We start from the raw sequence: 10,131 nt of genomic DNA, 5'->3' as shown, positions 1-10,131 counted from the left end.
ATTTTGCATGTGTAGATCTGTTCTCTGTTTATAGAGCTGCAGTTTTGTTCTGGACCTTATCATCTTTCAGTTGGATATTTGTAAAGTGTCATAGACAGCCCCTCTGCTTTAGGCTGCCTGATTCATCTTCTAATCTTATGTCATTCCCTCCTCTTGCCTGTAGAATTCCAGAGTTTTTCTACTTGACCTAGAGGCCCCTTCACAATAGGCATAAATCCGTATCTTTCCAGCTGCCTGTCTTACTGTTTGTATTCTATGGAAAAGGTACTCTGGACTGATCAACATTGCTTGGATGATCCCCTAGTGGTCCACCACTGTTTAAAAGCTCTACCGCTATCCTTACTACATGCAGAGTCCCTTAATCTTTGCTTCTCAGCCTTCAAGATCCTCCAGGACCATTTCTTCCTTCGTAAATCCTTACCTGGCATATTCAGATAGATCAGTTTCCCATGCACTCTGTATTTATCTTTCTTATGGCATTGGTAATATTTTATTATAATTATTTACTTATGTGTCTGCACCTCTCCCCATCTCTACCCCATTTTGTATTTCTTCTCTCACCATAGTATTTTTTTAAAAATATTTTATTTATTTATTCACGAGAGATGCAGAAAGAGGCAGAGATGTGTCTCTGCCAGTCAGAGGGAGAAGCAGGCTCCCCCAGGGAGCCCAATGTAAGACTCAATCCGAGAACCCCAGGATCATGACTGGAGCTGAAGGCAGGCGCTCAACCACTGAGCCACGCAGATGCTCCTGAGTGGGTCTGAATAATCTTTTGTGTACTATAAGAATTTCTGGGGCATGATAAAATAAGAAATGCAAGGTGGTGGCCAATTTTGTTTGGAGCCAATGAGACAGAAATGTGTCTGAGTTTTGAAAACTTTGTTTAATGCCTTTATTTCTAACCTTAGTAGACCTCAGTTCTTTCTTTTGTGGAACATTAGTTAATGTCCACAAAATACAGATACTCATTTTCCCCCATCTCTTTTTGGGGTGAACTGTCTTTTCGTGCCAGTAGTTATTGTGTCTTTTTCTGTCACCATGCTGTAATAATAAAAGTAATCTATATTGCATGCTCATTTTGTGCTGAGGATATGCTGAGATTTTGCACGTATCATTTCTAATTATCAGAACAACCCTGTGAGGTCATTATTATTATACCTATTTTTTGAGATGAGGAAACTGATAGTGATAGGGTGCATATAGTTATCCAGTGTGTAAGTTACAGAACCAAGAGTCAATCCCAGGTCATTCTGACTCCAACTCCCACATTATTTCCACTACCTCATGCAGCCGTGGGTGTGGAATTTTCTCCTTTTTTGTTAGGCTTATTTACTTTTTTAGTGTTTTAAGCATCAGTTTCTTTGAAAGTGCCCAAGTCCTGGGAGAACTTACTTGTGGAGTCCATTGCAGGGGGAGCAGAAAGACTGCTGTGACATGTGTATAAGGTGGAGTCTAGAGAGTGGCAAGGATGGGGCAAGTTGGGATCTGAGATTTTGGTGACAGAGACCCAGATCTTGCAGATTCATATCAATATGGAGGGCAGTCTAGTGGTCTGCCCCAGGACTGTTTTCTTGACCATGGTTATGATCGTTATATTTTCATCAATTGCTTAGATGAAAATGTAGGCAGCTGGCAAACAATTTTGGGGTAGACTGAGGCCCAAGAAGATGTTAGCATGTCACACCACAGCTCAGATCTAATAGAAATGAACTCTGCTGCAATAAAAATAAAATTCTGACTATGGATCTAAATTAAACTTCACAAAGATGGAATAGGAGTCATAAGTAAAAGTGGGGTACTGTGACAGGGAAGTGTGATATTGTAGTCAGAAACGTAATGCTATTTTAGGCTGCATTAAAAGAAGCACATTAGTTGAAACAGAGTAAGTGGTTGTGGTCTTCACTCAGCACTTTCCAGATTGTTGCTGTAGCTTTTTGTTCAGTTCTGATGATCACTTTTCAGTAGGGATGTGGACAATTTGTTATGTGTTCTGAGTAAAGTAAACAGGATGATTGGTCAGGTAGGTGGTAAAGGGAACTAAGTGAGAAGCAGATAGGAGATGAGTGTCTGTCTTCAGTTATAAGGGTGGCGTTAATAGAATTAGGATTATACGTGGGTTGTATAAAAAAGTCAGATAAATGGGTAGAAACTGTAGAGAAGCATATTTTGGCTTTATATAGGAAAGAACTTTTTAATTGAATTGTCTAAACAAGGGGAGAAATCTTTAGAGATACTGAGTTCCTTATCATTGCCTAGAGAATTTTGAATTATCCAAGAAGTTGGCAGTTAAGTAGTCTAGCCTCCTCATACTGTAGTTGACTAGAAGGGCCAATGTTGGAAAGTCAGGACCCAGGCCTCTAATTCAAGACTTTTCACTCTAAATCCTCTTTTAACCTCAGGTTACATCAGTTACAGGAGATGAGCATGAGACCAGGGGTATCTTGGATGGGGGTTAAGTAGAGGAATATTGGGTGAATGTCTGATAAATTCCTCTTTCAACCTAAGAGCTATGATTTTATTTATTTATTTATTTATTTATTTATTTTTTATTTTATTTTTTTTATTGGAGTTCAATTTGCCAACATATACCATAACATCCAGTGAAGAGCTATGATTTTATTATTCAAGTTGGTTTCTTTGCCTGACTTGATCCAGATGACTATTTGATCAGTGAAGTTTAATAGCTGTAGGGATAACAGAATTATCAATTACACTTTATAGTGTGAACAGGAAGATAGCACTTGGCTTTCCATATCCTCCTTTCTTCCAACATAGCTGATCCGTCTTGCATATTAGCTTTTTACTTTTGGAATCCCAAAGAATCCCCCCCCCCCCAAGCATTCAAAATCACTGACCATGAAACAGTGAACTCTGAGATGTGGGGCATCATCTCTATCTTCACAGAGAATTTATAATTTGTTTCATTGTTATCAGATGATGAAATGGTTTCAGAGGCATTTTAGGTACTCACAGTTACATATTGTGGCTGGCAGAATATGTTAAGGGGTGAAGAAAACTCCCCCAAAGTCAGGAGTTATTGACAAATCACAAATTACAGGATTTCAATGACAATCTTTCAATTGGTTGTCCCTCCCTTTTCCTATCCAAAAAGCATTGTGTTGCCATATGGCCTCTGGGCTGCTGATGTGGGTCAGATTGTCACAATTCAAGGGAACAGCCCTTTGAGATGGGTGACAAGCTGTGGGAGTGAAGGGGAGTTGGAATTTGTGGTTAGATGATTTCCTGCAGGAGCTGTAGTCATCTCCTGGGAGGTGCTGTTTGGGAACTTTTCCATGTTGAATATCGTCTTGGATTCCTTGGCATGGTAGTTGCTGTGTTCCTGTTTAGCCATACACTATGGGTCAGAATCTGGCAAGACTACCTCTATGTGTAGCTTGTATTTGCGAGGACAGTGGAGAAGGAAAGAAAGGTTGATACCAAAGGAAAATTTCAAGTTGCCTTCATTGACCTCAGAGTCTGCTTTCTTTAGCTTCTTCTGTGGTGTGTGTGTGTGTGTGTGTGTGTGTGTGAGAGAGAGAGAGAGAGTGAGACATAGAGATAGAGAGATGGAGAGACAGATGGAGAGAGGGAGGGAATGGATATTAGAGTGGGGGGAATGAAAATGAGAAAGAGCTTTTTCCAGACACAAGCAAGCCATTTAAAAAAATTTAATTCCAGGATAGTTAATATATAGTGTTCTATTCATTTCAGGTATACAATGTAGCGATTCAACAGTTCTATACATTACTTAGTACTTATCAAGTTAAGTGTACTCTTTTTTTAAAAAAGTTTTATTTATTTATTCACGAGAGACACATAGAGAGAGGCAGAGACAAACGCAGAGGGAGAAGCAGGCTCCCTATAGGGACCCTGACGTGGGACTTGATCCCAGGACCCCGGGATCACGACCTCAGCCAAAGACATATGCTCAACCTCTGAGCTACACAGGTGCACCTTAAGTATATGTACTCTTAATATAAGCAAGTCTTTTTATGCTGGTCTGAATTGCCTCACAGCTTTTTGACATAGTCATGCCCAGGCACTCACGGACAGTTTTCTGAGGTATGGAGAAGACATAGTGTGTGTGTGTGTGCACGTGCACGTGTGCACACGTATAACACCTGGTATTCCAGCTACTGAAGATGCAGAAATCACACACACACACACACACACACACACACACAGTATGTGTGAAAGACAGTCACAGAGTAAGCAATGATTAAGGACAGGTCTTTTGAATAGTGGGGAAATCTTTGGAATGGTCATATCAGCAATGACTAGGATCAGCTGTAAAGGATGGGCCATCACCATTTCTCATCCCATAGAAACAATAAGTTGTGGTGACAGAGTGATATAGCACTAGAAAATGGGGGAAAAAAGACCTAGGAGCAAGCCAGGATGGAGATGTTATAGTCTTTCTGACCAGACTTTACCAGTCATTTGTTCACATAGGGTCTAATATAGGCCAGTAATTTCAAGTGAATGCGGAAGATCAGGAGGGCTAGAATTTTTTAAAATTTTTTTTAAATTTTTATTTATTTATGATAGTCACAGAGAGAGAGAGAGAGAGGCAGAGACACAGGCAAAGGGAGAAGCAGGCTCCATGCACCGGGAGCCCGATGTGGGATTCGATCCTGGGTCTCCAGAATCGTGCCCTGGGCCAAAGGCAGGCGCCAAACCGCTGTGCCACCCAGGGATCCTGAGCTAGAATTTTTAATAAACACTTATTCCCCTTCTTACCTGCTCCCTTTACATGTAAGAATAGACAGACAAATGGGTAGACTAGAGTGTATTCTGGAAGGAAAACTTTTGCAGGTGTCAGGGAAGTTCAGATTAAGTATTCGAGATCATTCATTCCTTCAACAAATATTCATTACTAGCTGACTACTCCCCAGTCACCACACTTGTCACCAGCCTGTATCAGTAAAATCAGGCTCCCTGTCCTCAAGGAGTTCATAACCTAATGAAGAAAGCAGACAATATGACATGTGTTATAATATAGATATTTATAAATTACTATAGAAAGATGAGGAAGCAACTCATTCTCCTCTATTTTTAATATTTCCCCTCAACCTTATTGAGGAATAATTGACAAATATAGGTGATAGTTATATATATATATATTGAAGTTATATAATGTGATGATTTGATAAACAGAACAGTTACCAAGATCAAGATAAATAACACGTCTATCACCTCATGTATTTTCTCCTATTTACTTATAACCTATTCCCAGTGACCTTCAAGTATATGATGCTATATTATTAATTATAGTCACCATGTTGTACATTAGATACTCAGAACTTATTCTTTTTATAACTAAAAATTTGTACCTTTTGACCTACATCTCTCCATTCCCTGCCACCCCTCTCCCCCAGTTCCTGGCAACCACCATTCTGTCCTCTGTTTTTATGAAATTGACTTTTTGAAAGATTCTATATGTAAGTGATACTATACAGTATGTGTCTTTCTCTGTCTTGATTTTGTTACTTCGCATAATATTCTCCAGGTTCACCTATTTTGTTGCAAATGGAAGGAGTTCCTTTTTTTAATGGCTGAATAATATTATATCATAAGTTTATGCCACATTTTCTTTATCCATCCATCTGCTGAAGGACATTTAGGTTGTTTCCATATCTTGTATATTATGGATAATACTTCAATGAACATGAGAGTACAGATATTTCTTGGAGATACTAATTTCATTTCCTAGGAATTGCGTGGGGTTGCTTGATCATCTGGTAGTTTTATCTTTAATTTTTTGAGGAATTGCCATAATGTTTTCCATAGTGGCTGTGCCAATTTACATTTCATACCTATATAAAAATTCTCTTTTTCTACATCCTCAGTAACATTTGTTATCTTGTCTTTTTGATAATAGCTATTCTAAAAGGTGTGAAGAGATAGCTTGTTGTGGTTTTGATTTGCATTTCCTGATGATTAGTGATGTTGAAACTTTTCATGTACCTGTTGACCATCTGTATGTCTTCTTCAGATCCTTTGCCAATTTTTAAATTGGATTATTTGCTTTTATTTTTGCTTTTAACTTTTATGAACTCTTTATTGTTTTAATATTAACTCCTTATTAGATATATGGTTTGCAAACATTTTCTCCCATTCTATAGTTTGCCTTTCAGTTTATTACTTGTTTCTTTTGCTGTGCAGAAGCTCTTTAGTTTGATTTAGTCCTGCTTGTTTATTTTAGCTCATTCCCTTTTAGAAGATCCAGAGGAGGTGATATTTGAACTGATCTTTAAAGAGTGAACTTTTGGATCGTAGAGGAGAAAACAGAGGAAGGTGGACATGGAAGACTATATGGAAAGGCCTCAAAAGCCATGCTAAATGATGTGGATGTTATCTTATTTATACTGGAAAGTAACTACAAATTTTTTAAGTAGAAAAATGAGTGACAGGACCAGATTTTTATTTAGCAAAAATAACTCTACTGAGAATATAAATGGTGAATAGAGTAGTACTGCAAGGATGCAGGCAACTTGAGAAAAGGAGGGAGAAAATGAGGTTTCAGACCAAAGTATTGGCAGTGGTATTGAAGGGGAGAGATATTCAGAAGTGGAGCTTGACAATGCATTGGACAATGGAGACTGAGAGAGGGTACAGAAAAAGGAGCAATAAGTCAGAGTCTTGGGCAGCAGCTGGTGGAATCAGACCGGTTAGGAAGAGGCAATCTCAATAGAGTAGGGTCTGACAGGTGGACAGAACTCAATGATTAAGAAACCAGGAACAGGAGATTTAGATGGACAAGGGATGGGTAGTTGGTACCAACAACAGGACCCTAAAGTTCAACTTTCAGGATTTTAATTTTGGAGTAGAGAAGACAAAAAAATAAGGAAGAGTTTCTATTATGAGACACTCAAGGACAAAGAACCAGACAGGGATCTTGTTATATAACTGAGAGGCATCAAAGACAAGTTATCAGCACAGGTGATCTAATGTTGATACTGAGGTCTGGGAAACTTCCATCCTTAAATTCCTTCTGCAGAAGGTCAGTACTTAGATGGGTGATGGGGAATCTGTACTTCTAGTAGTTGAAGACCTCCCATTTGCTCTGTACCCACTTTTTATCAACTTAGACTTTAGTGCCCCCACCCTTTGCAAGTCTCCTGGTTATTTATCCACAATTTCCTACCTATCCCTTGTAATTAGGCAGATGATTTATTGATAATCCCTATAAGTATTGGTGTAGCTAGCTCCAGACTGACTACACAATACATACACCAAGGCATAGCCAGGGAAATATCCAGGATGGTGTATGTGGCTTAGCTGCAGGACCAACAGGGCTGCATAATCAAATCATTTGGGAACTGATGGGTTCAGAAGTGAACATCAGAACCAGTCTGGAGTTATACTGGCATATTATTTACAATTTCTGCTTATAGCGAAAGTTAGAAACAGTCATGCAGGTCTCTAAAGTATCTTAAGAGTCATTGAAACCCAAGCCTCCAAAGTCTTTAAAGTATGACTATGAAACTAGTGATACTCTTCTTTTTAACGTCCTAGATTTTCATCAGTGGTGATCTTGTTGAAGTAGAAGTAAACTTTTGCCTCACCAACACTTCTTCTTTATCAGCATTGCCTTAGTATTACCAGGTTTTCTCAGTCTTTTAGAGGATTCATTTCAGGGATTTATCTTTTTCAGGATATCCAGGTAACTTAGGACAAAGTCTCCTGGGCAATTTCAGATAGCTTTTTGTAGGATCCCACCTAGTTTATTATCAAATCAGCATATCAGTCTGATACCCATATATTTTGTCTGCAGTTTTTTTCAGGATGACTTTTTTTTTTTTGCTGTCCTATGGAATTCCTTGAGAAATTGAGGTAGTTTTTGTTTTCAATTTTTGTTTAATAACTTTAATCCATATTTCCCTGATTGTACTTCTTATTTATTATTTATTAATTTTTTATTTAAATTCTAGTTGGTTAACATATAATGTAGTATTGGTTTCAGGAGTAGAATTTAGTGATTCATCACTTACATACAATACCCAGTGCTCATCACAAGTGCCCTCCTTAATACCCATCACCCATCTAGCCTATCACCCACCTGCTTCCCTACATCAACTCTGTTTGTTCTCTATCATTAAGAGTCTCTTATAGTTTGTTTCCCCCTGATTCTACCTCTTTAACTTATTCTATAATTTTTCTTTCTTTAAAAATTGTTTATTTATTTATTTGAAAGAGAGAGAGAGAGAGAGAGAGAGAAGGAGAGAGAGAGGAGAGAGAGACAGATGAGTAGAAAAGGACAAATAGACTGCATGCTGAGTGTGGAACCCAATGTAGGACTTGATTTCATGACCTTGAGATCATGACCTGAGCTGAAATAAAAAATCAGGTTCTCAAGGGCGCCTGGGTGGCTCAGTGCTTGTGCATCTGCCTTCAGCTCAGGGTGTGATCTTGGGGTCCTGGGATTGAGTCCTGCATCTTGGGATTCTGCCTATGTCTCTGTCTCTCTCTCTGTGTGTTTCTCATCAATAATTAAATAAAATCTTTAAAACAAAAGTTGATTCTCAACCAACTGAGTTACCCAGGCACCCCCATTCTATCTCTTTTCTAATTAGAACATCAATTACTCTTGCAAAGTGTACTCTGGCAGCAATTAATATATATTTATGTTTAGAACAATTCACAGAAAACTGCTTGCAGTTCTTTTTTACAGATTTAATAATTCAGCCAATTGTTTTATTTTCCCCATGAAATTCCAAAGTATAAGAATTTTTTAGGTGAGGTATATGAAATGATTGGATTCAAATAACACTGTGGTCACAGTATCAGAGCCCCAGTTAATGCCAAGATCACAAAATCCATGGTATAGTGTTGAGAGCACAGTGTTGCAACAGAACAGACTTGCCTCTGATTGTTGGCTCCTCCAGTTATCTGGTCTGTGACTGAGCAAATTTCTTAACCTCCCTGAGCCTGTTTCCTCATCTTTAAAGTAAGGATGATAATGCATACCTTGCATGGTTGTCAAGGTTATTAAATGAATTCTATACAATGGTCTGGCACTATGCCTGAAATTATAGCAGGTGTTCAATAAATGGTAATTACTAATATTATGTGATTATGAAATCTTATGGAATTAGAACCCAATGCATTCTTTTTTAAAGGCATCCTTATTTTAATTTAATTTTTGCATGTGTACGGTTTCCATCAATAGAGAAGAGCAGAAAATATATATCTTTTTTCTTTTTCAAGGACTTCTTCCAAAGTTGACCCCCCTTTCCCTGAGATTATGGAAGTTACTGAAGGTTCTTTAGGGAGGAATATGACCTGTTGTGTTCCTTTACTAACTCTAGGAGATTGAGGAGAAGATTTTCATCTATTTTAGGAAAAGAGTAGCTTTAGACAAATAGTGAATAATAAATGTAAATACCAAAAAGTTGCTGAAAATTACTCCAGATGCTTTTTGTATACATTCTACCTTCTACAACAGTCCTTGATTTTCATGTGGGTGTTTACCCACTGCCCACTTTTACTCCATGTGGTTGTGGTGGAGTGGAGGGCCTGCTTTTGACTTGAAGGGTGAAGAATACTACTTGGCTATTACTAGGCGGTAGTGAGTGGGCATATAACCTGAGTTGACTAAGGCAGAGTAGATTTCAGGACACTTGTGGGAACTGCCATGAAGGAGAAATCATTCCATACTCCCCCACCCTTGAGATTTGAGCCCAGAAATGTGTAGGTTGAGCTGCTGCAGCCATCTTTTGAGTGTATGCCAACAGTCTGCCTGAAAATGGAGTCAGCCGAGAGAAAAGCAAAGCTGAGAGACTGAGGGACTCATTCAACCCTGATGATACCCTTTGAGCCTCTGACTGAGTATTGCCTGCAAGTTCCATCCAGAACTTTTTGAATTATGTGAACCAATACATTCGCCTTTTTATTTATCAAAGTTTGAGTTGAATTTTTCTATTACTTCAAATGAAAGTGGAACTAACTGATAGAATTGCTAATTGCTTTTTACTGTGTTCCACATTTATAGTAATTGTTAAAAAACACCAAGATAACCAGGGTATGTCAAGGAAAGGGTAGTAATAGAGAGAGGGGAGAAGGGGAATGAACAAACCTTCCCCAAAATTCTTTCATGGCTCCCCTTTTCCTACAAATACTGAACCA

The sequence above is a fragment of the Canis lupus genome, chromosome 12, assembly GCF_048164855.1.
Source record: "Canis lupus baileyi chromosome 12, mCanLup2.hap1, whole genome shotgun sequence".
Taxonomy (NCBI): Eukaryota; Metazoa; Chordata; class Mammalia; order Carnivora; family Canidae; genus Canis; species Canis lupus.
The sequence above is the reverse complement of the archived record's forward strand: the minus strand, read 5'-3'. Positions refer to the sequence as shown.